The following is a 25,251-nucleotide window of genomic DNA, read 5'->3' as shown; positions in this document are numbered from 1 at the left end:
GTCTCTGTCTCGATTTCTGTTTTCTCTCGCGGTATCTTTTCCTCCTCTTTGTCACTGTTTTTACATCTCTGTTTACCTTCTGTTTTTTTTTTCCTTTTACACCCTCTCTCTCTCTCTCTCTCTCTCTCTCTCTCTCTCTCTCTCTCTCTCTCTCTCTCTCTCTCTCTCTCTCTCTCTCTCTCTCTCTCTCTCTCTCTCTCTCTCTCTCTCTCTCTCTCTCTCTCTCTCTCTCTCTCTCTCGCTGCCCTAATTTCTCCACCGTGCTCCTGAATATATACAGTATATACACAAACACACATCAAGGCATCATCGGGGAATTTCCATATCGTCCTCCTTGCCAGTGTTTCTACGCCCATTTCCTGTAGTTTCTAGTGTACAAAAGGAAAACAAAAGAGACAACCCTCTCATTTCATAGACTATTTTTAATCATTGTGCATGTAAAGATATCATCTGCAAAGACATTAGAGGGACCACTTTGTCCACAGAACAAAGCAGAAGAACTAAAAGTTCATAAGAGGAGCTTGGACCAAAGACCGCTCTTCGTCGAACCCGGCTACTTCCTGGCTCTTGTTTGGCTGAAGTCTCCGCCTGCCCTGTCAGTTCTGTCTCTGGTCTGTTGGTGCCCCAACATCCACAGTGTGTCACTACACTCTCTCTCACACACACACACACACACACACACACACACACACACACACACACACACACACACACACACACACACACACACACACACACACACACACACACACACACACACACACACACACACACACACACACACACACACACACACACACACACACACACACACACACACACACACACACACACACTCCGAGCTCTTGGCAGACAGAGGCCCTGCAGTTTTTCCTGCTGACTCTGCCATTATAGCAAATATCGCCACTGTTGAATAATTCACCGCAGACATCGCTTTCTGCACACACACTCACACACTCGCACACATGCGCGCACACACACACACATTCGTACACATTCAGATGCACAGCCGGTTCCTAATCATTGGCACATGTGCTACACATGCCCACACACGGTTTCCCTGTCTGACACAGACAGGCACGAAGACGCCTCCACACCAAGGCAAACAGACGTGTGCTTTATTACGTGTGTAAACACACACGCACACACACACACACACACACACACTCTGGGACTCCGCTGCTTTCCATTCCCCGTCACAGAGTGGGACAATGGGGAGATTTCATTACTGTGTGCGAAACGCATGACAGTTTAACAGTCTCTCAGTTCAACAATCCCTCCATCCCCTCGCTCTCCTCCTCCTCCTCCATCCCTCGTTCATCTTTGTTTTAAGTTAATTACCCGACAGAGCAGCTTGTTTTCAGTCTGTGTGTGTGTGTGTGTCCCTGTGTGTGTTTGTGTATGTCATCGTGTGTACAAAATCCAAGCCGGGGACATAATTGCACAATATTTTGATTCCATGCATATTCTGAATAATGATTGTTATTTCAACTCGAGTCTCATCCGCGGAGCTACTCCGGTTAGGACTGAAGCTGTTTCCGTCAAATTCCAGCATAGACTTGCCATCAAAACCATTTCAAATGCTAAATTGAGCCGTGTGGTTGCACTCACAGTAATATATTGATGCAGGAGGCGGCTTGCTGCCCCGTAGAGATGTAATCCAACCAACTCAGTCACACACTCTCACACCAAAGGCTTGACCTTGGGGAGCAGTTTGGGGTTTGGTATCATGCCTAAGGAGGGATGCAACCACTAATCTTAATAATAATCGGAGCCACTCAATCGTGTTTGACATTACGGGATGTAAAGTCTCTCATTTCTTGCCAGTCTTTATGACTGTAAGGACAATATACAGGCAGCAAGCGTTAGTGTAGCTTAGCAAGAAACAGGAGCAGCGATTCTGCCTCACTCCGAAGGTCGTAAAAATTCCATCTTCCAGCAAGTCATAAGCCCTGGGATATACATGCAAGGGTTTTTCAGCCATTAAGGAAATCTAGGCACTGAAAGGTAAGAACTTTTTAATCAGTAGTTTTCAAGTAAAGTCAGTTTAATAATCAATCAGGACAATTGATTGTAGGGATTATTGGTTTATAGACTGCTTCATTACAGAGCCCATAAAGCCATAGGTGAGATTTTGGGTTCAAAGAGTCATAGTTCTCTTTAACTCCACCTACTGGAGGATTACACAACATCACCCATGTGTTACCAACAAAGCTCCCTTTACAAATGAAAAAAAAAAAAAACTCCTGAAAATGAATCGACATTACCCAAGTTTACTGAAAGTGAGCTCGTCTGTAAATGGACTTTGCCAGCTCCCTCGTAAAAGTCCGTGCTGTGTCGAACTTCCTGCACGTTGCTGTCCAGGCTGTCCCCAACGAGTGAATAGGCGTTTTTTTTCCGCTCTGTGCTCTTGACTGCTTGCCTCAGGTGCTGTACAGCGTTTGCTACGACTGTGAACACACTTTAGTTTAGGTCTGGGGGGGGATTAACTCGTTAGTCGCGATGGATTACCATCTAAAATGAACACACTGATGTGGATATCTAAATATATCACATGCTTTGTTCCTTCAGGTGCACCATGGATGAGCATCCGCTGAAGGTTAGCCACAGGTTAGCCTCATTTGGCAAACCTGTTTGACACTTTTTTCCCCCCAAAATAATGCACTCGCAAAGTTTCACACATTTCAGTGGTCCTTGAAAAAATGGTCAATGTTGTAAAGAAATGCAATTACTATTTCTCCAATAGTAAAATAGTAAATAAATTGCCTAAATGCAGTGTGGGTTTTGCTCAATTTTGATTGTTTTTGGACTGTTTTCTAGCGGCCGTTGTTCCATTTAATCGACAGGAAAACCAATCTCTCGGAGCGTTCTCAGCACGAGCAATCACAGCCGCGGCATCCACTATCCTTTATTTTCTTATCTGTCTGAATCCTTTTTATTTCACCCATCAGCAGCTGCTTGTCACTCTCCCTCTCTCTCTCTCTCTCCCCCCCTCACACTCTCCCACTACAAGCAGTGTCAGAGCCACTGCAAGCCTCTGAACGCCTTCCAAATGAAATTGCAGAACCAGCAGTATAAGATATCTATCAAGGCTCACCAGCGTCGCCCGAGTAAAGAGAGGCAGCGCTTCTTATTAAATCACATTAGCTCCATCGATTTCTGCGTTGGCTCGCTCCACTTTTTGTCTCTTTCACCAAATGAGCTTTTAACTCCTGGCTGGCCACGGCATTACTTAATGTATTACTGTAGGGGGACTGTAATGTTAGCGCACTGTAAAGGAAGAGGCCGGAAACGCTTACCGAGGGTTCTCCATCATTGTGGTTTGGAAGTGATTTGATTTGCCAGGATTTGATTTTCATGTTTGTTTTTCTTCTCATTGTTGCCAGATTGGGTTTATTCTTGCAAAAGTAAAGTAAAGTCAGGAAAGGTTTGGGGACTTTTATGGATGTACACGAGGAGCCATTAGATGGTATCCTGCTTTTGAGGCTCCGTACCATCTATCTGCTGAGTCAGGTGTTTAAAAAGTGAGTGTCATTATACATTTTTCTCTTTTTCTTCATCATCTTCCCATCGAGGCGCTTTTAAAAATGTTGTACCCTTCCAAGAATTTCCAGGCATACATCCATCTGTGTATGCGCATATTTCCCTCGAGTGATGACTTCACCATGGGGAGAATGCGGCAGGTCAGGAGGGACATGCTGAGCGCCAGATTAGTGAATGACAGATGTTCAAATGTTCAAATCTTGTTGTATTGTCAGGCACGTCACTGAGCAACCTGGCTGCGCTATTCCAAATGACACGGGAATCGATCCGAGTGTAATCGATAGCTGTTCTGTATTGACAAACCAAGGCAGGTCGGCAGTCCCCAGCTGACCCTGAGAACCAATATGAGCCGGGCCAAGCTCCACTTTCATCACATGGAAGGAGATGTTTATAAAAAAAAAAAAAAAAAAAAAAAAAAAACTCTGATTAAGAAGACTTCAAGCCCAGACTTTAAACATCAGCCGAAAAACAAGTGTTTGTCTTTGTTTGAGCAGAACTTTAATCTTTTCGTGGAAAATGATCGAAAGTCACACCTACCCATTCACAACCATTCACACATTGATGGAAGAGGCTGCTGTAAAGTGTCTATCAATAATAAATAATCCCCTTCGTAGAGATTCTTACGCCAGCGCCGGAGCAGCGACAGCAATTTGGGGTTAGGTGTCTTGCCTAAGGACACATTGGTCTGTGGACGCAGGAGCCTGGGATCGAACTCCCGACTTTCTGGTTGAGAGACGAGAATCTAGGCGGAGCCACAGCCGCCCGGTATTTTAGGATTTCTAGAAAATACTGAAATAATAATTTGGAGAAACTAGATCAAACTTATTCTCTGTGCTGTTTGTTTAATTTTTAACTCACAGATTAACTTTGCTCTGAAGTTCTATCCCACAGAGTCCATTTTCCATTGACGGAATACTCAGGATTGGAAAGCTGTTGATGGGTTTGTAAATTGTATAAATATCAAAAATGGATTTATTTTCCATCCAAATTTTAGATCTGCTCATTCTTGTGGCCCAGCTCTGGGCTCCTATTTCCCCATCACTGCATGTTTGATTTATTCAGACATCATCTTGAAGCATGGAAACAATCTAAACCAGATCATTTATGATGAGCAGCTTCTTCTTACGTCGTCGAGCTGTGTAAATCTGTTGAGTTTTTGACGTACTCAGAGCCTGATTTAACACGGGATTAATAATTCAGAAGTTACAAGGATCAGGGGTATCTTTGTCATCCGCAGGGGGCAATTTGTTTTACAGCCAACAGGAACACACAACGATCTCACAAACTATAAAAATAAGTCAAATAAAAAGATGAACGCAGAAATAAAATCACAGCAATTGAGCACAAAGATGAGTAAAAATAACAGAGTCTTAAAGGTGGGTGTTGGGTAGAGGAAGACAACCAGTGATGTTGTACCAATCTTGACCCATGTGACCAAAGTGGTAACTCTTTATCTATTTGCTGATATTGTCCTGTCTATGTCTGGATAGAGTCTTTTGTTGTGGAATATTTATACAGAACACTGTTTTTTTTTTTTTTTTGCCCTCCAAGCCTCCATGCATTCGCGTGACTGAAAAGCTATATCTGATCGGCTAATTGGCTGATGGATGGAAGTTTTTGACTCGCCAGCTAGGTTGGAATCTTTTTTCAATTCAACCAGGCTGAGGAAACATCATCGAAACCTGAGTAATCAAGATAATTAGAATTTTTTTGTTTGTTTTTTTTTGCAGGTGCATTCATGCCTTAAATTGTCCTGTTCAGTCTTATCTGAAAATAATTTGCTAATTGTTCAGAATGTGTGTGTGTAGGCATGTGTGTCTGAGCTCCTGTGCATTGAGGTATGACATTTACATGTCAGTGAATGTGTTAGCTGGATGCTGCTCATGTGCACAAGCGTGAGGAGGTCCAGCCCTCGTCTTAATGGTGCTGTGAGTCTGTGTGCGGCGACTCCAGGGATAGAGAAGGTGGGTTCACTTGTATCGGAATTTACAGCATTTGTCGCTGTTTAGAAATATGTTGCACGATGATGTGCGCCTTCACATTAGCATATGCAAATAATTCCCATAATGCAACATATCATATAGTACACACATGTTCCAGTTCTTGCTTCTTGGCTCCATATGCTCCTCTCTCTCAACCACTTCCCCTCCCCCATTCCTGCTGCTGGTCCTTCCAGCTACCTGCCTACTTTTGCCCCCCCCACCACAATCATCTAGTCTCTGCTCGTTCTCATTCTCACTCCCTCCTCTCCATCTTCCCGTCTCCATCAATCAGTCCCCCCAGACATTTGTGACCCCCTTTTATTCCTCACCTCATCCCGTGCCTTCACGTCATCTTTTCACCTTATTTTACCTGGCCCCGCCATCTGCCTCTGCCTCTGGGGGGCCTGGATGGTGGGGAGGGGTGGGTGAGAATAAAAGAGGAAAATGTAGGTCTCAGTGTGTCTTCATTAATTGTGCTCTTGTTATGAAACATCCAAGACGGGGAACAAGAGGAACCATTTTGCGACTGGTTTGGTCTTTGTAGTTCTTGTTAACCCGTCACTGTCCCTTTAAGAAATCACTTTTAGTTGTCTGAATATCCAGAGATGTATTCACATTATTATTGTTGTAAATACACAGAGATTAATTTAACAATTGTCTGGAAGATTTGGGTCAAATTTTCTTCTGCCACAAATGGGATTTCAAAGTTCATTTCTAAGTCAAAGCTTCACAGAAACCCTTTTTTTTCACTCATTTATTTAAACTTTTCTTTCAGCCCATTTTCATTGTATTGATCTGACCGTCCCTATCTGGGTTGGATAACAGTCGGCAGACATGCTGGCCTGTCTGTTTGTCTTTATAGTGCGCCACACTCCGGCTGTGCAGCAGCTTCTCTTTTCTAATTGAGATGTAGCTGGATATGAACAGAGAATGTGATTGTGATTTTCAATCTAAATTTAAGAGTAAGGTGAAACAATTGGGGGGGGGGGGGCAATCACACTTTTTTGAACCTGGAATCCAATAAACAAGTAGTACATAAACTCTTTTCTTTGCTTTTTTTGTCATTGCTTTAAATCTCAGAGCATGTTCAGGTGTTGTATAATTATCTGTGTGCATGTCATTGTGCTTCTGTGACAGCATTAGGGAAAGTGACTGAACGTGTATGTGTGTGTGTGTGTGTGTGTGTGTTTGTTTGTTTGCTGCTGTTAATAAAGTCTAGATTGAGGCAGAAGTGCTGTGGGTGTTACAGTTCTAAAGAAACTGAGAACACAACTAACTAGGTCATCTTGCTCGACGCATGCACACACACACACACACACACACACACACACACACACACACACACACACACACACACACACAGACTGGGTACCTTTAATGCTTCAGGATAAAGTAGATTTAGACTCTCTCAGCCTTCTCCTTTATACAGCTCTCTCTGGGCACTCATCTTTCCCTTTTTTTTTGTAGATGGAAGAGTAACCAAAATGAAGCCTCTGCATCTCCTCCAAGCTTATAATTATTCTAAAAAATAAAAAAAGGAAGGCATTGGCACAAGAGTTGGCAAAAAGGCCAAGTGCGTGGAAGGTTGCCAGTTGGACATCATGAATTGAGTGAGAAATCTGCTCAGGGATTGTTAACGTCTCTCAATGACTGTCGTGTTTCTGCAGAGCGGCTGCCCTGTGTGTGAGTGTGTGAAACAGCACGACAAGTGTGCCATTTATGAGCGGGAACAAAAAAAAACAACTATCATGCATACTCATCAAAACCTGTCTCTGAAGTTCAGAAATTGGGTTTTTGGACAAACTGCTGACTGTGTTGCCAGATCGAAGGGTTGGGTTGGGGGGGGGGGGGGAGAGGAGGGGGGGGGGGGGCGTGTCGGAGGACTCCAGCCTCGTTCGTGGACGAATGCCCGAGCTCTTATAAGTCACGGAGGCTCCTCAGTGACCCAAACCAGAACAGAGAGAGCTAAATATTACTAATTCTGTCATGCTTACAAGCTTCTGTTTTTCTAGGCCGTAGTCAGAGATTCATTTCATTGTCAAACAAACCGCTGTGAACACAGATATGTCTGGATCTGGGGCAGCTCCCAAGTGCTGCGATGTTAAGGAATGAATCTGTTTTGAGAGGAAGTTTTTGGCCCCCTCGATTTGATGTAGAGAGTTGCACAAGCGACTTCATTCCTATATGTGAAATAAAACAGGAATTTGATTTGGTCTGCAAGCTTTCCATTTGCTCTGATGCTGTTTTTTGTTTTTTTCCACGTATTTATTTAACGACGTTATAAACAGATGAACTACGGCAGCGTTCTGTTTCAGACGACAGGCTTTATTGTTTTCCTCTCCCTTGACGCCATATTGAGATTTCTGCCACCTCATAAAGAATAATCCTCAAAAAACACGATGTACAAGTACTGTGCAGAAGTTTAGCCGTGGTGATTGAGCAAAGTTTTAACAATCCTCCATCCATGTTTTCTTTGTTAAAATACAGCCAGACGGAACAGGAATTATGACCATGACGAAAAACAAACAAAAACTGGCTCGAAGTTTTACGTAGTACATTCTTTGTATATGAAACCAGCTTGTATCCCTCTTTAGATTCAGACTGCTGTCTTATACTTTCTCTGTTCAGGTGGTCCCACATTGCCTCTGTGTTATTCAGGTCTGGACTCTGTGGAGTGTTTTATCTGTTTTATCAGCTGCTTGTTTCTCCAGTAATGCTTTCCATGTATTCTCAGTGTGCATGGCGTTGATGTCGTGCTAAAAAAATAACACTTTTTCCCCAATCAGGTTCTATCCAGAAGGGCCCGTCATGCTAAAATTGCTTAAAAACATCATATTAAAAATATCAGTGCATTTGAATTGTCCCCCGGGGACGAATAAAGTTTTTTTTTTTTTTAAATATCAGTGCAAAAAAAGATTTGGAGGTTGAATTGGGCCATGCACACCAACTTAAAATCCCTTAGTTCTACCATTATTTTACATTTTTGTAACTGGTGTGCAGTTTTGACATTCCAAATTCTGAAAAAAAAATTTTTTCGCGGTGACACCTAAAGATTCACGCTGAAACGTGCTAAGAATAGTTTTGGATTAATTCACCAAATATATATATATATATATATATATATATATATATATATATATATATATATATGATCCCATGATACACATCTGCTGATCTTTTATTTCAGTTTATAGAATGTTTTATCGAGGAGAAGTCAGACCTCCAAGTGTAAAGAATCTGATGATATACATTCCTACCTTTGCACACTCCTGCTTGCCTGCTGTCATATAGCTCTTCTAACAGGGAAATGTGTGTGCAATGTGAGAGAATATACTTCTACTCTCTTGGCACAAATCTGCAGGATGAAACACGACAGATGTCAAAGGACAGTTTTGTATTGATTGTGTTTCAAAGTTATTAAACTTTCTGTGTACTCTGTAACACGCAGGTCTGTAGTGGGGCTGTAGTTCCCATCACTGGCCACTAGAGGCTCTCTATTCCTCACATATACAGCACGGCACAGCCATGCTCCAAAGTGCTACCTGCAGCCCTCTGCTGATGCACAGAGTTTCGTCACAGATTGTGTCTCGATGGAGTGACGATCAGATCCACGTTGAATCAGAGAACTCAGTGAGGTCACAGATGGCACAAAGAAAGGTGTGTGCAGTGAATAATAAATGATGTTTTATAAGGTACTTTGTATCTGGCTCACAGGCAGATGGGTGAACAGCTAAAAAAAAAGAGAAAAAAAAAGAAAAAGAAACAGCTGACCTCAGCAGTGAAGCAAAAAGAGATTTGGTAATAACTCATTTCTGTATGAAAAGTAGGGCAGGCAAGTATCCAAAAATAAAGCAGGGCACAGGTTTTTTTTTTTTTTTTACAGATTAAAACACCTTTTCAAATCTAATCTTTCACACCTCACAAATCTGTACGTCATGTTTTACTGATATTATAACTCGATGAGCTCAAGCCTCTGCGACACATGTGACAGGGCTGCAGCTTGGAACACGCTGTGACTTTTCTTTTCACCCGCAACACATGGAACAGGTCGTCATATCGAAAACACACGAAGAAAGACGCTCATTCAGCTCATGATGGGAGAGTCAGGCGGCATTATGAGAGTGAAAAGCTTCATCGAGGAGCGTTCTCGTTACTATTCATTGCTGGAGATTTCACTCCGCCCCTTAAGTGACTGAAGTGAATAAAGTGGCCGCTCTGCATGCCTGCCAAACATTTCCTCTCAAGTATTAAAGTGTGGAACAAACACTCACTCGAACTGATCCTTTAGTATTTGACGTCAAATCATAGGCAACCCCGTCTGTGATTGTGCACCCCGATTCAACTGTTCTCTAAAGTGAACCTTCACTGACCTGTATCCCAACAGAACCGCTCACAAATGTGATCGTCTGTGGCCAAAGGACTACAACTCAAATATATCCAAATTAAATAAAAACCGGAATAAACCTATGTTGTGTTTTTTTAAACTATTTTCAGCACTCATCGAAGCGAGATAAATCCTTCGTTTTATTCTGAAGCTGTAACAGTTCTCGTGGCGGGCCACCATGACAGTTTACTGTTGCCATAGGAACATCAAAGATGGCTGCATAAGGAAGTGGCGCCTGCTGCAAAAAAAAGTAGCCGCACTGTTACTGTAAGTGCTGCATGTGATGCATACGTTTTCATTGCTGATTTTTTTTTTTTTTTTTTGGACACATCCTCCTCCGTCCCCATCTGTGGCTATGAATGCTTCTTTTTTTTCCTTTTTTTTTACTGACTCCAAAAAAAAGTTGTCTCTATGCATTTGGATTCCACTCAATCAAAGGCTTTTTCCATCAGCCAGCCAATCAATGTCGATCGTCCGTACGGATAATGAATCTTGAACAGCAAACAAGAGGCGGTTTCAGTCGTGTCAGCATCTCCTCGGTGTAGTCTCAGAACACCCATGACCCATAGCATTTTTAATCAGATATCAGCTGTCATCAATGTGTTGTCATGTTAACAGCTATTCGTGTGTCTGCGTTATGAAAGATCATGCGACCCTTGCGATTTGTACTATTTCTTTTTTTTTTTATCTGAACAAGTGAAGCTTGTGTTTTTTGCGAGATAACGTGTTTGATGCACGCTTTGCCTGGCAGTGCTTTGCATGTTGTGCGTGTGTGTGTGTGAGAGAGAGAGAGAGAGAGAGAGAGAGAGCGGGATGGAGGGAGTCAGAGTGAGAGAGAGGAGATTGTGTGTGTGCAACTGCGTTTGTTGCGCTACTCGGTGCCGCTGTGCTCAGAATGCTGATGTGTCACGCTGCAGCACTGCCCCACTTCTCCAGCTAACCTCTCTCCTTCCCTCCTACCTTCCCTTCTCGCTTCTTCTTCTCCTGCTCTCTCCTCTCTTCCTTTTCCCCCATCATCCCGTCTTTTCCTCCCTCACCTTATCCTCCCGTCCTCCTTTTTTTTTTCTTTCATTCTGCTGCACATTCCCCTTGAGCCACGCAATCACACCACCTCGATTTCTCCTTTCATCCCCCCTCTTTCACAGTGATTTTTTTTCTCACATTTTTTCACGGCTGCTTTGAGTCTGCGTTAATGTGCCTGTGTGTGCGTGTGCATGTGTGTGTGTGTGTGCGTGTGTGTGATCCCATGTTCTTAAGAGTGTGAGTGAGACGGCGCACGGAGGGTTATGTTGGGTGCCAGTCTGTTTACAGATGTTGACGATGCAGCAAAATAAAAGAAATAAAAAAAAGAAGCTCACCGGCCCCTCAACTGACGTCTCTGCTTTCCTGTCTCTCTCTCTCTCTCTCTCTCTCTCTCCTCACACGAATGAAGAAGGAGAAGAAAGAAAGAAAAAAATAAAAAGCAGCTCTGTTCTTATCAACCAATCACATCAAACCCCATCCCCTCGCATCAGCTCGCTCGGAGAAGAGCTACAGCCTCTGACAGCCACAGCCCCCGGCAACCCACATATGTCCGTGGCAGAAAGCGGAGGCTAGCGCTGCAAAGCTGTCTCTGTGCTGGCAGCATCTGTCCCTCTGCCGAGCACAGCCCCGCCGCTCCCTGATAATGAAATGTGACCGCGCCGTGTCATGATGTAAATACAAAAAAAAAAAATGCGCTAATGAATGATTTTTTTTCTTTCTCCCCTGTCCCTAAAATGGCTGTGATTTGTGCCGAATTATTATCAGCCAGCATCTGCCTCTGGTCACATGGACTCGTGGTTGTGCGATAATGAATTTATTAGATAGGGTAATGAGCCCTGATCGACTCGGAAGATATTCTGTGTGATATCCTCGGCGTTGCAGAAAGCACGCCAGTCTGAGGATATAAAAGGATCAGCGGAAAGATGAATAAAACCGTTACAACACAATCCATGCATAACACATGCGGCCAAGATTAAGAGCTGGGACTTCCTGAGCAGGAATTTTACCCAAGGTTCCATGAATTTGGCTTTATAGTGTTTTTTTCGAGATCGCTGCTTCCCCTTAACCCTGCACCAGAGAGCTTTTCATGCCAGTTCTTTTTCTCCCCTTTCTTTGTGAGTTTATTCCGGAGCTCGCCTTCACACTTGCCTCGTTCTGATTAAATAAGAAACCTCTTCCCTTGAGACACACTCGCCTTCCATTGCATTTGCATGTCTTAATGAGCACACTTCGCCGTGGCCTCGGAGCCGTTTTGGGGTTCAGTGTCTTGCTCAAGGTTGCTCTTCAGCTGGCGACATGCAGCACCAGTCACTCTCAGGCCAGCAGCAGTGGGACAGCTCGAGCAGCGTCAGAAGGATCAGGATAGCAAAGCTTCCACTTAACTGGCCAGCGAGATAAAACCAATTAATCTGTATGGATTTTCTATCTTGGCTTCTTTCTTTTACTGGCATCGTCCCTGAAAAACTGTTGCAACATCCTTTTGAGACACATAGAGCACCTACATATTGAGCAGGTCCTGGTGGACATGGTGGTTTTAACACAAAACAGACTTCCTTCTCGACTGCCGTGTCCTCCAGCTCCTCCTCCTCAGGGGGATCAGGAAGTGTTTCCAGGCCAAGTGGGATGTGTAATCTCACACATTTTTTTTCTCTTGCTATGCCCTCCCAGTATCTTCCCAGTCTGATGTGTCTTATTAGAGCGTGCCCTTTTTTCTCTGTGAAACTGACACCCAGTCTTTGTTGCAGCGTGTTTCCCCCGTTTGTTTTCCAAGCTTGTCGTTGTGGCATCAGGCCGGAAGGACAAATGTGTAGGAAATGGGTTTCCCTTCATGGGCAGTAGCGTTCTTAGCGTTTGAGGTAGTATTATACGCTTTCAAGTATCAAAGGCGAACAAGCATGTCCATCTGCTGCGAAAAACAAATCTGACCTCAGGTTCATTTTCATTTGACCATAACAACAACAAAAAAGCAGCGACTGAAATGTTGGTCAAAGCGGGCAAAATGTCACTTATGAGCGCGTTTCCACCGATAACATCGAGATATTTGTATCTAAGAGGTGATCGTTCAACAGTGAAGTCCAGGTATCACGATTAGTATCCGAAAGGAAATTGGTATTGAGACATCTCTAGGTTTTTAATGGGCGTGGGTTGATAGCAACAAACTGGCCTTGTGGAGGGCCACAAGAGAGGAAGAACAAATTGGACGTAATGCAATCACAGAACCCTCGGGATGTTGTAGATTAAGCTCTTTATCAATCTGAAGAAACAGATGTTAACAAAAGGAATGAAGATTACGATCCAGTCGTTGTCATCTCTTGGCCCAGAAGCCTTGGCTTTATTGATAATTTCACTTAGCATTAGTGAAAGTGGAAGCCCTGGGTCAGGTCACTGAATCCGTTTGAAACCTTGCAGACTGACATTGATAGACACAAAATGAAAAAGAAAGAGACTTAAGACAAGACACTATCAAAAATGAGGGAAAACTGTGTTGTATTTCAGGCTGTATAAAGGCAGCATCCCACCAATGGAGACCCTCGTATTAGTGATCATACCCTCCTACATAATTAGCATGCCCGTCTGTGTGTATCTATCTATGTGCTACGTCTTTGTCAAAGTTATACTTCAACATTGGGTGAATTTAGGAACACTAAATTGAAAGCATGAGGCTAAAGCACCCCCACCCCCAACACACACACACACACACACACACACACACACACACACACACACACACACACACACACACACACACACACACACAGAGATTCTTGCTCCTTTATCGTGTTGCTTCCTGGTGGCAAAAGCACCATGACGGTGTTTGGTGTCGACTGGGGAGAGATGTGTAATCCACTCTACCACTGCATGTTTGGATGGTTCCACTGTGTGTTGAGTTTTCCTGTGTGTGTTGTGGTTGCTCACAGAGTGAGTACGGCATGTAAAGCCATTATTCAGACAATAAAGCCAGCCTGTTTCCTGTTTTTTCCCCCCTGCACTCATCTTAAGATGCCTGTGTGTGTGCCAGATGTGTGCAACTCTGCGAGTGTTTTCCATTGTGAGACTTTAAGATAAAAATAACAATGTAGTCTGCATTCTTTCTGTTTCCGTAATGAATACAATATATTCTTCTTTTACCAAACTTACACAGCCTTATCGCTCCTCACTGTCATAAGAGAGATTGCAGGCGGGGAGCTTAGAATTTAAGTCTGTATTTTTACTTCTTGTTTAATTGAACCAAATCTTTGTCGTTAAAACTTTTCTGAGTATGCTGCATTTGCTTCTGTGAAGAAAACTTTAAAGGGCTCTGATTTAGCTGAGTTAGCATAGCAGCGTCAGCCTGAAATAGATGGTTAACCGTCCTCTCCGTCTTTTGCCTGCTCCACTCTTTAGAAGATGTTTTCTGGAGTTTTTACCTTTATGACATCACAAAGGGCAGTAACCCCTCCCCCATGTGGGTGACACTCCCACAGCTAGGTGTTTGTTCTGTCCTCCAGGTCTGCCATGTAAACCAGTAGGCATGGTTCCAAGCTCTACTAGAGGGGCATGGCCAACCACAGCTAATTTGCATTTAAAGTGACAGACACAGAAACAGCCTGTTCTGAGCAGAGTGGAAATAGAGCATTTTATAGCCAGGATAGAACATCAGAGTGGATGTTTAAGAAACTTCACAGACCTGTTTGAGTGACAAAAAGTTAAAAAAAAACAAAAAAACCTTTACCTGTACCTTTAAAAAAACCAAATAACTACAAATGTAATGATAATTCATTACCAAGAATGGTAAATACAGTTATTTCAATACCATATAATAATTAGTATTTTCAAACATACTATTTTCATCAATTTTTTTCCCCAATTGTATAGTTCCAGTGAATGCAGCTTGAACTTTGGTCTATTGCTTGTCTCTCTGCTTTTGACCTGCCTTATGCAGTCATGTGATAGAAAACAGAAGTGTATAATAAAACACAGAAAGAGTGAGGTAACGGACGTACAAAGGTCTTGGTGAGATAGGAAGGGGAAGGCGAAATGAATCTCAGCTCAGTCACAAACCAGATTTTCTGCTTTGAGGAGATTACTGTTTTTATACAGGGTTTTATTTTGCAGTGAAAAGAGAGGGTGAGAAGGGACAAAGAGATTAAAAAAAGTAAGATTTAAGGTTGTGGAAAGGGGAGAGAAACAACAAAAAAAGAGAAGGCACCAAAGGAGGGGTACATGATGGGAAAGGGAAGAGAAAGGAGATTCTTAACAGGGGCCAACTTGGATGAACTGCCCACAGGCAATCTGACCTCGGTTATATGACTCTAACACACACTTAACCCATGACACACTCACATGTACACACATATATCACGCACACATACATTGCAAGGCATCATCACTGGCATTCTTGCTGCTCTTTTCTTTCATTGATTCCCATTTATGTCCTTTTTTCCTTCTTCTCTCCCCCGTCCCTCTCTCGTCACCCCATCTCTGTATCAGCAGCATCTCTGTTTTTTTTTCATCAGGCCGGGAAGGACTGGATAACACAAACCTTTATCTCCATCATCGACGCTGCTGATAATGACAGCCTCTTCTCCCTGCAGCTCGTCACCTCCTCACCCTCTCCTCTCTGTCGTGCTGCTGCTCCAGGCTCCCCTCTCCCTATAAGTCCAATTGTGTGTGTGTGTGTGTGTGTGTGTGTGTGTGTGTGTGTGTGTGTGTGTGTGTGTGTGTGTGTGTGTGTGTGTGTGTGTGTGTGTGTGTGTGTGTGTGTGTGTGTGTGTGTGTGTGTGTGTGTGTGTGTGTGTGTGTGTGTGTGTGTGTGTGTGTGTGTGTGTGTGTGTGTGTGTGTGTGTGTGTGTGTGTGTGTGTGTGTGTGTGTGTGTGTGTGTGTGTGTGTGTGTGTGTGTGTGTGTGTGTGTGTGTGTGTGTGTGTGTGTGTGTGTGTGTGTGTGTGTGTGTGTGTGTGTGTGTGTGTGTGTGTGTGTGTGTGTGTGTGTGTGTGTGTGTGTGTGTGTGTGTGTGTGTAAAAAGCATGACATAAGTCCTGCCATCCAGCTAATCAGCTCCAGTTGAGATTTTGCTATTTTCTAACAAGTAATGAAGAGGATAGAGATACTCAAAACCAATTCAGCTGTGATTTTGGTGCAGAGGGCAGAAGCATGTCCAGGGTGTAGCTCTGGTAAAAACCAGTATTCCCAGACTCTCTGCTAGGTGAACCCAACGGAAGCTACAGTTGAAAAGTGTCATTGGCTCACAATAAAGTGACAGTGAAGTTATTGTCACTGTGCCATGGTTTATTAATTATTTGTTCATTGTCTAGTTGGACGTGCAAATGATAACCTATCAACTCTAATTGGCTCTCTGCCCGGTCAGAGGTGGGAATTAAAATTCAAGCACATTTTGGGCAGTGTTTTTTTTGTTGTTTTTTTTGGTACTTATTCTCCCTCATCATCTTGCTTCTAGGTCCTTAAAGAATTAAGCTCTGAAAATGTGTTGCCAACAAATGTCAAACAGAAAATGAACCTCTATACGATGCCATAATATTAAAAGCAGATGTGATTGGAGGAGAGGAGGAAAAGGTGAATAAATGCTCTGCAGACTAATGCATGCCAAGACAAACTTCATGCCCCCACCCAGTTTGAGTCGGAGCCACCCCAATCTAAAAGGATTGGACACACCCCTGGTGGCAGAGCAAAACGTGCTGTTTTTTTTTTTAGTTCAACATGTTTGTGGAGAAAAAAAGTTTGTGAGAAAGTTCAAGCAGAGCCTAATACACAATTACATAATCACTGTGTCAAGGCAAACAGCAGAGTTTGGACCCTCGGGGGGGGAAAAAAACTTTTTTGTTGTATTTTAAGAACTGCTGACAAATATAGACACTGATTTACTTATAACCGCCCTGTCACATAAAATAAGTATATGATCATTACATTTAACATGTTCAAAGAGAATAACAAAACATGTAATGATATTAAGCCTTTGAGTTTATGAAACAGTTGGTATCATTTTTATCTACATTTTATTTGGGAAATGGACACACTTCATGAGTGTGATGGCCTGTTTTTATTTTCTCTTTCTTTTCTTTTTTTGGGCATTTCAACTCATTTTCCTTTTAACCAACAACTAAGATATCTGATAGTGCAAACGGAAATGTTGCAGAAAGTAATAATGAGTAAAAAGTGCATTACATTATTATAAACTTAACATGCCGGTTCTTCTGGCCTTTTTAACTTCATGTATACCTTAACACTTTAAATTCTTGTCAGTCGGACTTTATATACATGTCATTTTCCATTACAAAAAGACCCGTGTTATTTCTAGGGTAAAATCAGAGCGGAAAATGTATACTGGATCATAACTACTGATGATGGATTTTTTTTACCACTTCATTTTTCGACTTTAAAGGAATCTAAAAGCCAGCCTGAGCTCAAATCATTCAGAAACCGACATGAACAGGGGAGGTTATTACATGATTCCCCAATCCTGCAGATTTCCTGGATTGACACTGCTGCAGCTGACTCGCAGATTTCTTTTTTAGTTCTGGAGCAAAGTCGGTGTTCGATGCAAATCTTCTGCCTCTCTGACAGCTAATAGATATATTTAGTTCTCTGTTCCGTACAATACAGCAAGTAGGCTTGACTTCAGCGGGATATAGAAGGAGGGAAAGGCTCTGCTGTAGTGGGATAAAGTGCAACAGATCTGCCATTACAGCTCTGCAGAGTTTGCATCCTACATGTAGCAGTGCTTGTGGTGTAGCCATTGCATTTGGACACACTGAAACACGGAGGCTGCTGCAGGGACGCCAGCTTTCTCTCAGCTTGCAGTGACACTATTCCACCACAAGCCAATGCAAAACTCTTCATCTCCTCCCAACACAAAGTTAATAAGTGAAACCGCACCATCTTTTCTAACCTTGGTTGAAAGGTTCATATTGGGCCTGTTGATGGATGAACGGCGCACTTCTGCGGCGTCTGTGCTTTCTTACAGAATGAGTTTGTCTCTTTGATTCTCACTATGAGTAAAATATTGGAAAGTAAAAGGAAGAACACAATCCTCTGGAAAAAAGGGTTCAACTAAAGACTTCCTCCTATTTCCATCCTTAGTGTTGATTACATCACCTATGGTAATTGTGGAAATGGTAAAATTGAATGCGTGGCAGAAGCAGAATTTTCATCTGAAAAAATTGTCGGTACTAAATATAAACCTGGATGAAGGTTGGGATATTTCCCATTTGGCTATTTCCCCAGTGAAGAATGCTTAAAGTGACACATCTCTAAGACTATCAAATAAAAAGTATGAAAAAAAAAAAGAAAAGAAAAAAGTGACACATCTCTCCTTTACAAAATCCTCCCTCCGCTCTCTCTCTCTCTCTCTCGCTCTCTCTCTCTCTCTCCCCCCCACTCTAAATCCAGTCTTATCTCATTCAGTCCTTCCCTCCAGCCTCGTCTCATCATCATTCCACTTAAAGTCTTTCACTAATGAGTTCGTCCTCCTCCTCTCCCTAACCCCCCCCCCCCTTTCACATCACTCCTGTGTGTTCATGTGTAAACATCATGGTCTGGGCATATCACCATTTTAATCCCGTCATTTCTTGCACACTTTTGTGTCACTTCATGACGTAATGTTTGACTTGATGTGTCATTAAGAAAATGCCTCTTTCACATTCACAGTTTGAATATGACTCCAGATATGAAACATGGTTAAAGAGATGATAATTGAGCTCTAATAGCTGCTTGTTATATAAGTGGGAAGACAGTTTGCATGCTTGTTTGGCAGTGATTAGTAGGCCATTTTGTTTTCTTCCCTGTACGTGACTTCTCAAAGTTTTGAATGTCGTCCTCGAGGCGCAAATAAAGATGTCCTTATCCTGTGTACACGCTTCTCAGATAACTCTCTCCCCCTCTTCCTCTCACACACACACACACACACACACACACACACACACACACACACACACACACACACACACACACACACACACACACACACACACACCTTGGTCCCTGTGAGCCTGCTCCCTGAAAAGGCTTCCTGAAATACCCTGCGATTGTCGTCCCATGGGGCTTTGCAGGCACAGTGATGTGATTTTCTCAGCTTCCTCCTCGTGTCGCTTTTTTTTACACAAACACTCGCACACATCAGGCAAATTCACCCGTGGACAAATAGGATAGAAAAACTAGCTTCATCATCCTTGCAGTTGAACGTGTGTGCGTGTGTGTGTGTGCGTGTGCGTGTGATGACAGCCCTGAGACTCCTGAGCTGTAGGCAGTACTGTGGGAATCAGTCGTGATTCTGTCTGTGTAATTATATTTCTGGGAATGTTAATTGTGTGTGTGTGTGTGTCTGTGTGTGTGTGTGTGTGTGTGTGTCTGTGTGTGTGTGTGTGTGTGTGAGATTGCACTACTTACCGTATATATCTCTATTGCTATCTGTTTTGTCTCTCCTCACTCACCTTTCCAGTCAGCCACTTTCATACCTAAAGGCTAAAATGTTCATTCACACGCATGACGACGCACAACTATGTTTAGAACATGTTCCAGTACAAACTTAGTTACCCAGAACTGATTCAAAACCGAGACTTTGTAAAGAAAATAACATGTATAAAAATATGAACCAGGTTTAATATGATTGCTATCGTTGTCGTCTCGTGTGGCTCAGAGAACTTTGACATTTCACTTTAAATCATGACATGCCTCTGGACGTGTTTTTGGAGCTGTCGGTGTAGCTAGTTGCTTTTAGCTTTACTTGAATGCAGATATCTATTTGAAGACATTAATTCAGTCTCATTTATTGTTAGATAACGACGCAACTTCTGGGGTTTGCATTAAAGTAGGGTTTTGTTTGGCCTCTTTCGCTCTCCACGAGGGATGTGCCTGTTTATGTGGCTTAAACTGTTAAACATTGTCATCCTTGCTAGTTTAAACCTGAATTACTATTTGGTTAAACGCAATACAAATATTTTGTCATGTTTGCCCCCACTGGCTGTAGCCACAGACTGATGGTTGGGAGAATTTTTTTTTTTTTTTGTTGAATGATTTTATTTTAAAAACAAACTTTTTTTTTAACCTGACAGTCATCCGTTCTGTCATTTGACTATTATCTATCTCTATCTTTGAAACGCTGCTACATCCTCAGAAAACATCATCACGTCTGTGATGATCGCGAACGTATCACTGCTGCTCTACGCCTGAGGGGCTTGTTTGTCAAATACAGATGTATCTGTCATGAAAATCCCACTTCCTCACACGCACGCTGCCCTGCTGCTGCTGCAGTTTGTCAAAAATGTGCCGGGCGGTTAGCCAAAAAAAAAAAAAAAGCTGTGATTACTTCTCTCTGGGTGCGCCACCTTATTTTCTCTTCCTTGGTGTGATTGAAAGGTTTACAGCTGTTACCATCATTATGACACCTCGGATTAAATACTTTTGAGCCATAACAGTGAAAGGGTAGGTCAAGGCAGATATTGAGATGACACTTGATTGTCTAAGATTATCAAAAACAAGCTGCTTGGCCCATCGCGAGTGCATCGTTTTCCCTTTAGATTTGCATGTAGTTCTGTGCTTGTTTTGCCCTCGATGTTTATCATTGAAAAAGGGAAAAAGAGGAATGTAAAGGAAGGAGGGAACTGCACTCGTGCAGAATGTTTGAAGTACACAGATGGGAAAATTAAATCAAGCGTTTTCCAGATAATGATGCACGAGACAAGAGTTTCGTGCATCTTTTTCTCAGAGGAGCTTTACGTACAATATTTCCACATTTTGCTTCTTTTTACTAATCCACTCTCCTTGAGGGAATATACAGTTCAAATTCAGTTAATCGTCCAACATTAGCAACGTTACATACAACGCTGTAAATTGAGATATATTATGTAAGAACAAAAAAAGTAGTTTTTTTAATATTGTGTTGCTTTAGATTGAGATAAAATAAAAGGGAACTTCGCTGATCCCTATGAGGGTTTTTCACAAGCCACCCTGCAGGATTCATAAAACAGGAGGTACAGCCCCTACCATCTGAACAACACCCAAAATAACACCCAATTCTATCAATCAAAATTTGGTAAAAAGTATAAAAAACGTCTGCAGATTATGCTGATGTCCACTTAGTGCCATGCAATAAGCTCAGACTGTTCCCCCGCCATTGGTGCCTTTTGTGGTAGTCAGCCTTGAAATGCTACTGCTCGTAAACCTCTGCCTCTACTTGAATTGCAAACCAGATGAGAAAGTACCGCATGAAAAGTTCTAATGGTATCCCAAAATAATAATAATGCACACAACGTCAGGTACAAGAATATATTTTACTGCTTTTATTATTTGAGTTGAGGTTGCAGCTGAAAGCCGACAATGCATGCTGGGACATGTAGCAGAAGAACTCGGCTTCCTTTGGGGGGAATTATTGTTTCAAACTCATTTGGAAACAATAAATCCCCCACTTGTTGAGCACTCTTATTAGCAAGTATATACAATATGTTTTGATGCTTTTAATGTTGTTCTTTTACTTTGTCTTCTTAACTTCAATTAAAAAAAAAAACCAACACATCATTGTTTATGAAGTTTTCTAATCTGCAGTAGAGAGGGAGAGACCTTTGCAGGTACAGTGGTGCAAGGAAAGAGAGTCAGGGGGGAGACACACACACACACACACACACACACACACACACACACACACACACACACACACACACCCCAAGGAGATTCACAGTGTGTCCAGTCAGGGTGATTCTCAGTATCCCTCTATAATTATGTTGAGCTGTTGCCCAAATACTTATTGATCGCCACCGGGCCTGTAGTGGAGTGGACAGCTGCAACACACACACACACACACGCACACGCATAGACCTAAAAAGACTCCACTGCTGCAGTGGAGAAGGTTGGGAAGGGCTGTTTTGATTAAAAAAAAAAAAAAAAAAAAAAAGGGATAAAGAAGGAACAATAGGGAGAGGAAGGGAGGTGAGAGACAAAAATAAAAGATTTGGAAGGAAAGAAGGGAGGCTGGAAGAGGACAGGATGAGAAAGAGCTGGCTTCAGTTGTGAGAGAAAGTAGAAGAGTAAGGGAATGTGAAGATCATTGAAACAACCGTATCAGAGGTAATTTACAGATGCACATTTAGAAAAGGGATTCTTGTTAACTTTCAGTACTCTTACAGCTCGTTTCTGTCATTTTGGGTGTTCAACATTAACATATTTAAGACTAAGGAAATGTTACATGGTTCGCTGTGATCTTTTCAAACAAAAGCAGAAACAATGCTGTAATCACATCACAAAACCAGCTTTGCTGAACGCGTCTACATGCCATTTTTCACTCTGCTGGGATCCCGAACCCCCTGTAGTAAATGAATAGCATTTGGAAATGCAATTAAGTATAAAACCCTGTTAATTGCTTTAAATGGGGGTTTTCAGTTGTACTGTATTAGTCTTATTGTTTAAATGTTACTAGAATTTCAAAGACTTGGTTACATGGACCAATTACAGAAACGTTTTGTGGCAAACTGATCAGCAATGAAAAAAAAACGTCTTATTGACAGACAGAAATCTCCACCAGTCTTATTGACAGACAACCATCAACCATATTAGTGGTAGTTGCTTTAATAACAGAAAAAAAAGATAAATGACTTCTGCCTAAGCAGGGCTTGACTCTCTTCCTCATGATTTGCAGTGTGTGGATGCAATGTGTGAGTGTATGGTTTGCAGCTGGGGTTGTTCTACAGTCATTGGTCTATCCCTTATCGATTCTTAGCAGGCTGTTCTGGGCATCGGCAGCTCTTTTGTCACGCTCTCTCTCTCTCTCTCTCTCTCTCTCTCTCTCTCTCTCTCGCTCTCGCTCTCGCTCTCGCTCTCTCAACCACTTCTGCTGTGTGTTGGATATCAGTTATTTGTTTGTTGTGCTCTGTGTAGAGCTTGAGAAATATGACCCAGTGCTGCCTCAGCAGTTCTGTGGCCAGCAGTTGCTACTTTGAAAATTGTGTACCGCAAGAAAAAAAAAAAAAAAGTAAGGTGGCGAAAAAGGATGTGAGAGAGAAAGTAGGGACTGCACCTACCAATAAATTGTGAGAGCATGAGAGAAGACTTTTCTTTGCACTAAAATAGCCCTTTGTAATATAATAGAAGTGATTTATAAAGTGTGGCAATTGGACAACATATACTTCTGTTGTTCAATCGAAATGCTTCGAGGGGCATTAAAATGGAAAATTGTGTCAGTGGGTTGTTTTTTATATACAATGACCAAAATGTGAATATTTCACAATGTTAGGGGTAAGTGTTGTGAGAGAAGGGTGAAAATGTGTAAGTATTAGAAAGGAGGAAGTCAGAGGAGGCGGAGGAGAGTGGGCCGGTTAGCAAGGTAAAGAGAGGGTAAGTGGGAGCGTGCAGCTTAGTAAAAGCTCTTCTCATCCTTTGAATGGAGAGTGTGATGGAAGGTGATACTCTAATAGGATACAGGACGGACAGATAAAGAGATCAGCTCCTTCTCCCTGGGAGCATTCCTGGCGGCCATTGGGTCCCCATGCAGGGTTCGTCAAATAAAACCATTGCTTTATTCAGAAACCCTGCCTTTCATGGGCTGCTCTGATTCTCTGCCAAGCCACCAAAAGCACCTGGCAGAGGAATGGAGAGGGTATGACTAGGTTGGAATGTACTGAAAATACAATCAGAGTCAGTTTACATCAATGTGCTGCTCTGGTTTGTCAATCTGAACTTTACAAGAGGGTATCATCAGCAAAAAGATACTCCAAAAAGCCACTATATTGAAAAAAGCTAATTCAGCCATCTTCTAATTGATCCAGTGCTATGCTAAGCCCCCCAAATATTTCAGAGGGGACCTCCGGCTCTTTCCATTCATTTCAGAAGGCATTCATAATGCACATTCTGATCTTAGAATCCATAGCCATTTTAGACCTTGACTCTCCTCGGCGCAGTCACAGTACTTAGTTAATTACTTGGTACAAGTTCATTTAATGGGCGTATTTACCCGACACTGAAAACTTTAACTTGAAATCCTTCTGCGAAAACCTAGAGTTGCTGGAGATGTTTCTTTGAATGTCTATGAGGAAGGCACATTCTGTCAGGATCGTTTTTAAGCATTAGCTCTGGCAAAAAGAAGAAGACAGCACGAGTAATTGGGATCCAAATGTAGCTAGGTGAAAAGACAGATAAACAGTTTTTTTGCAAGACAGGTCCATGCTGCAGAACAAAAACAAAGTGATAACTTTGGAAATTAGAATACAAGGCAAAGTGAGAGAAACTCAAAGGAGAGAGAAAAAAAAAGGAGTATGATGAAAAGATATATTCAAAATTGAAAGCAAGACTGAAAAGAAAACTAGGGTAGGCAGGGAGGTAGAACTAGAGAGGGTGGGAGGAGTGCAATGCTAAGTAATGTATCCTGCCAGTTTTCATTGTGTCTACAAGTGAAACTGCTCCACAGAAGCAAATAGGTTGTAATAGGATAAAGACTGTACTGCAGAGGGAGAAAAGAAAGGGAGGGGGCGTTGAAGAAATCGAGAAAAAAAACAAGGGGGATGGAGAAGAACTAAATGGACGAACATCGGGATTGACATGTATAAACACACAAACAAAAATCAATTATTGGTTTTCTGGCTATGTCTTCACACTTCATTGATTACTGATCTGGAGTTGGCAACATGAGTTGCTTGTTAAACTTTAGAATGGGTACTTGTTGCCACTCATTACTATGCTGTATTTTCTAGTTTGTCTTAATGGTTCATTGGAGGGGACAGAATGACCATTGTTTAAACAGAATAGAAGGTCCAGTTAAATAATAATACACCAATGGGAGTGGACATTTCAATGTTTTTTGGGGGTTTTTTTGGACATGAACAGTGCTTCGTGTGTTTGAAAATAGGCCACTATTTGGAAAATGGATGAGACAGTCTGGTGTTTTCAAAAGGAAACAGGGAGGTCACAGTTGGTGCACACCCTGCTGTCAGCGCCTGGCTTGGTGCTGTCCACAAACATGGTCGGGTTTATTCTCGCAATGACATATCCAACCAGACACATTGTAAACAACAGACCACTCAGCGGCACGCTGCGGCAGCTTGGGAGACATTTCCTTTCAACAACAAGCTGTGCACAAACCTCAATGAAGGCTATGGGCTGCATCCTTAATTTTCAGCACACAACTGGACTGCAAGTCTCAATGCAGTGTTCTATTTCAAGGTTTTACCAGCCGAACACATTGGGTTATCAGAGTGTGGAGTTCCTTTTCTTTCATTTTTTCCTTTTTTTTTTTTTTTTTTTGAGTTGCAGTACTTCTCCATCTGAGCGGCTAGATAAGGTTTACATTGAGGTTAACTGCTCTTCCTCTGGGACACTTTTGATTCTCTAGAGCTGTCTGTCT

The 25,251-nt window shown here is 42.3% G+C and overlaps 1 protein-coding gene across 2 annotated transcripts in view; it reads left to right on the top strand.

Moving 5' to 3' along the window:
- The window catches only part of grin2aa (glutamate receptor, ionotropic, N-methyl D-aspartate 2A, a), a gene marked incomplete at its 5' end in the record, with an annotated part of 138,589 nt that overhangs the window by 44,180 nt on the left and 69,158 nt on the right, over positions 1-25,251 (top strand). The window lies entirely within an intron of this gene.

The sequence above is a fragment of the Symphodus melops genome, assembly GCF_947650265.1.
Source record: "Symphodus melops genome assembly, chromosome: 17".
Classification (NCBI taxonomy): domain Eukaryota; kingdom Metazoa; phylum Chordata; class Actinopteri; order Labriformes; family Labridae; genus Symphodus; species Symphodus melops.
The sequence above is the reverse complement of the archived record's forward strand: the minus strand, read 5'-3'. Positions and strand labels throughout refer to the sequence as shown.